Source organism: Ctenopharyngodon idella, chromosome 24 (assembly GCF_019924925.1).
Source record: "Ctenopharyngodon idella isolate HZGC_01 chromosome 24, HZGC01, whole genome shotgun sequence".
NCBI lineage: Eukaryota > Metazoa > Chordata > Actinopteri > Cypriniformes > Xenocyprididae > Ctenopharyngodon > Ctenopharyngodon idella.
Window position 1 is genome coordinate 2,726,609 of NC_067243.1, and position 5,588 is coordinate 2,732,196.

The following is a 5,588-nucleotide window of genomic DNA, read 5'->3' on the forward strand; positions in this document are numbered from 1 at the left end:
TCAGAAAATTAGAATATTACTTAAGACCAATACAAAGAAAGGATTTTTAGAAATCTTGGCCAACTGAAAAGTATGAACATGAAAAGTATGAGCATGTACAGCACTCAATACTTAGTTGGGGCTCCTTTTGCCTGAATTACTGCAGCAATGCGGCGTGGCATGGAGTCGATCAGTCTGTGGCACTGCTCAAGTGTTATAAGAGCCCAGGTTGCTCTGATAGTGGCCTTCAACTCTTCTGCATTGTTGGGTCTGGCATATCGCATCTTCCTCTTCACAATACCCCATAGATTTTCTATGGGGTTAAGGTCAGGCGAGTTTGCTGGCCAATTAAGAACAGGGATACCATGGTCCTTAAACCAGGTACTGGTAGCTTTGGCACTGTGTGCAGGTGCCAAGTCCTGTTGGAAAATTAAATCTGCATCTCCATAAAGTTGGTCAGCAGCAGGAAGCATGAAGTGCTCTAAAACTTCCTGGTATACGGCTGCGTTGACCTTGGACCTCAGAAAACACAGTGGACCAACACCAGCAGATGACATGGCACTCCAAACCATCACTGACTGTGGAAACTTTACACTGGACCTCAAGCAACGTGGATTGTGTGCCTCTCCTCTCTCTTCCTCCAGACTCTGGGACCCTGATTTCCAAAGGAAGTGCAAAATTTACTTTCATCAGAGAACATAACTTTGGACCACTCAGCAGCAGTCCAGTCCTTTTTGTCTTTAGCCCAGGCGAGACGCTTCTGACGCTGTCTGTTGTTCAAGAGTGGCTTGACGCAAGGAATGCGACAGCTGAAACCCATGTCTTGCATACGTCTGTGCGTAGTGGTTCTTGAAGCACTGACTCCAGCTGCAGTCCACTCTTTGTGAATCTCCCCCACATTTTTGAATGGGTTTTGTTTCACAATCCTCTCCAGGGTGCAGTTATCCCTATTGCTTGTACACTTTTTTCTACCACATCTTTTCCTTCCCTTCGCCTCTCTATTAATGTGCTTGGACACAGAGCTCTGTGAACAGCCAGCCTCTTTTGCAATGACCTTTTGTGTCTTGCCCTCCTTGTGCAAGGTGTCAATGGTCGTCTTTTGGACAACTGTCAAGTCAGCAGTCTTCCCCATGATTGTGTAACCTACAGAACTAGACTGAGAGACCATTTAAAGGCCTTTGCAGGTGTTTTGAGTTAATTAGCTGATTAGAGTGTGGCACCAGGTGTCTTCAATATTGAACCTTTTCACAATATTCTAATTTTCTGAGATACTGAATTTGGGATTTTCCTTAGTTGTCAGTTATAATCATCAAAATTAAGAAAAATAAACATTTGAAATATATCAGTCTGTGTGTAATGAATGAATATAATATACAAGTTTCACTTTTTGAATGGAATTAGTGAAATCAACTTTTTGATGATATTCTAATTATATGACCAGCACCTGTATATATGTACATTGAGTAAAACGTTGCTTAGTTATCATGGCATTTTCTCTATTGTTAGCAAAACATTCCTCGTCTTCCACAACAGCGTTCTCACTTACCGCTATAGTTAGGCCAGTTGTGGTAGGGAGATTGCTTCTGTAATGAAAATTTAGTCATACAGACTTGTTTTGAGCTAATCATTTAAATATTACTATTAATTACTGTTGATATACTGTTGATATTTAGCTTTAATTCTTGTTTCATTGTAGTCAGTCAGCAAGTGACAAAAAGAAATCTTTAGCAAAGGCAAGGCTGACAAAATACTGAGAAAAAACATGGTAAAATAGTGAAATCAAGAAAACTTAACTTAATATCTGACAAAGAAGCAACATGAAAAAGATAAAACTGGCAGGGAAACTCAAAATGATATTACAGAAGAAAAACAGCTGTACTGGAAAATACACCAACAAACGAGGAAGACAAAGCACTTCAACATGTTCAAGAAGCAAATTAAGTTATTGAAAATCTTCAAGAAGACATGGCCTTCCCAAGATAACAGCCATTCTCACCTCAGCAGGGAAATGACCCTTGCTTTGACTCAAGTCATCAAAGACACTACAGGACCAATGAAGACATCACCCCAAAAACGAAGAACACTACCAGAACTGAGCTCAATGTTGTGCTACACAGAAGAGCAGATTCTGGAGAGGACCAAAGAGACAACCTGAAGAAAAGATTGAAGAGAACTGAGATGGTGATGGAGAGGAAGAAGGTTATTGTCAACATGGAAGGGAGACAACTAGAAAGAGTTGTGATCAGAGAACATCAACCCTTCCTTCCTCAAGAGTCTCCACTGAAATAAATGGGAAATCTGGAGAAATCAAAAAGGCCAGATATTCAGTAAGAGAGTCTTAACAGACACTATGGCAAATCTTAAGCCATTTTGGATTGGCCAGCAAAGAGTCATGGACAGAGAAAAATGTTCTTGCAAAAAAAATGGCTTAAAGGTGAAGAAGCTGCACCAGCTTTGGGTCACAAAATTTCATCCCCAAAGGCCAATGGCATGTCCTGCATTTCACACTGGATCCTTCAACAGAAGGAAACTGTGGGTCCGTGAATCTATACCAAAGAAATGTTTGATGGGTCCACTGAAGTGTAGGAACAAGAGACATTCCTCCATTAAACTTACAGGACCAACACATTTATAACATCAAACATCAGTTTGAGAGACTGAGGAACATCTGACCCAGACTACAGTGAGAATTACGCTATGCTTTTGTACCCTAGAAGAAAGAACCAAATTGACTAGAAATCCAATCACAATTAACTCAGTACCATAGACACCTGGAACTAATTGTGTGTTTTGGGCATAAGGACAATGATTCAGTTGTATCTTTCATGCCAAAATCAACATGGGAACTAAAGTTGCAAAGCTTGCCAATATCACTATGGGAAATCTTTGACAAAGACAGGAAAACCTTCAAGACATTGGGGGATCTCAATTCATCTGAGGCTCTTCAAAATAACAGAGGAATACATCAAAACAAGCAGTGAGTTGAAATGTTTCACCATATTGAGCTTTGAGCATCATTCTCTGTTTGACTTGTGCCATACCGCATTTTAGCTTCCAATATGTTGTACTGCTATATAATGTACAAATGAATTCACCCAAAAATGAAATTTCTGTCATTAAGTACTCACCCTCATATCGTCCCAAACCCGTAAGACCTTCGTTTGTCTTCAGAACACAAATTAAGATATTTTTGATTGGCCAATACTGAGTCTGCGTTCAAACATTAACACTGAAGCTCTGCAACTAAAATAGTGTAGCAGTATGACGGGACAGACAAATTTGTTGAATAAAGTCTTTATTTTTGTTTTGTTTTTGCACACAAAAAGTATTCTCATCACTTCATAACATTAAGGTTGAACCACTGCAGTCACGTCGCTGGTTTTAACAATGTCTTTAGTTCCTTTCTGGACCTCAAAAGGTACAATGTCATTGCTGCCTATGTGTGGATCATATACCCTCAGATTTCATCAAAAATATCTCAATTTGTGTTCCAAAGACAAATGAAGGTCTAACGGGTTTGGGATGACAACGATGACAGCAGCTCATTTGCATTTAAAGGGACACACAAAAACTGCGTGTTTTTGCTCACACCCAAATAGGGGCAAATTTGACAAGCTATAATAAATGATCTGTGGGGTATTTTGAGCTGAAACTTCACAGACACATTCTGGAGACACCAGAGACTTATATTACATCTTGTAAAAGGGGCATTATAAGACCCCCCAACACTGCTCATAATCCTGTCCCTAACCATTACCTGGCCCTAAAATCAGATGGAAAGACCAAGTAACCCTACGAACAGAACTCTAACATGTGATTGGTTGATAGGAATGTTGTTCCAGGACCAACATGGATTCAGCAACATGTCCTACTTACAGAGATCACACAGTTCTCATGCTTTGGCTAAAGAAGACAGAGATGAGACTGAAAGGCACAAGATAGAAGTCCTAGTGTGACTCTACCTGGAGCTGTTAAAACACATCTACCATGGAGGAAGCTACACCCCCCACAGGAAGACATGGAGCGTAACCTCCTGCCGTGCTGCTCATGTCTCTACAAACAAGACCCAGAGTACCTGAGCCATACAGCGTAGAGAAGTTCAAGAAACAAAATAAATATCTTCAAGTCCAACAAGAACCGGCTAATAGTACATTGTGTAATGTATGTTACGTTCTGAAGCGGCCAATCCAATGAAATCAAACAGATCTAACACAAAACACTTGCTAGTTACATAATTCTATTGTTCTGAGACTGAACATCTCTCTCCTCAGGAGACGTGTCATCAAACTCTTCCTCTGGACTCTCACTCATGTCCATGTACGGCATTTCATCCTTAGATAGGAAACTCTTCCCACGCCGCAATCACCTATTTCCTGCTTCACTGCAGCGGAGGCCTTGACAGCAAGTCTCACCTCTGATGGTCACAAACCCAGCAGAAACTGAATCTGTGCGAATAATCACTTCTTTAAATATGGAGTTTTTCTGTGCAGTAGTATACACACAATACAATATTTTTGATGGATGTGAGTTTTACCTCCAATTGACTGTATATATCATATTTTAATTCTATAATCCATTTATTACATCTACAAATTGTGTGTATTATTGTTTTACTTATTTTTAAATACTTTATAAAAAGAACAAAGAATGAACTACAATGCCAAGAATGGAGTAGCAGAAATCATTTCTGGAAGGACACAGCATCCGGAGTCAGGAAAACACGGCTGCGCGAACACCCGTCCCTTCCTTTATTAATCAGACACCAAATCCCCAAGGAACCATCTGAAGGTGTTACAAGTAATCAGAGTTTCTCTGGACTTTAAAGAGTCTGAATAGAAATAACATCAGGGGCCAGTTGTTCAAAAAGTTTAATCTGTATCAGAATGATCTGGATTTGGAAATCCTGTTTTGCTATTCAGGATCAGGTAATCAATTCTTACTTTTGTGCCGTTTTTTTCAAAGCAAAATTGTATTGTATCACACATAAAAAATGTGTATGTATATTACATGATACAAATGTTGTAATTTTTACCAGTTTTAAAGTTATTACACTTTTGTTCCTGAAATCCACCCTTCTGATGGGATCAGTATAATCCAGATTTTTTGGATCAAAGGTATCCCAATCTTACTAAAAAGTTTTGAACGCCACAAACTGATGATTTGATCCAGATCAAAACCAAGATTGGATTTTGTGATCTAATCTGATTTTAGAATCCTTTTGAACCATTTTCAAGATTTATTAAATCAAATCAGATCACTTTTGAACAACTGACCCCAGATGTTTGGCATGCAATGTTTTTTTGTTCTGTTTTGGAGACTCAATTGAATGTGCCTCATTCAATCTAATAAAAGAATTGTAGTTTGATTAGCTATCATGTCAGTATTTTAAAGGCAGCTATTTGGCTCAAATGTGATCGCTGAACTGCAACTTGATTGCCTTGAGAAAATAAGTACTGCTAAATAAAGTAAATAACCTTACAAAGCTATTCTGTTTTTTGTAAAGGTATACATTTCATCTTTGTTCATATGTAAAACACTGCTGTTAATGTAATATACTGCTTGTATGAAAAGGCTTTATGCCAGAGCCATAATAAAGACACAACACTGTA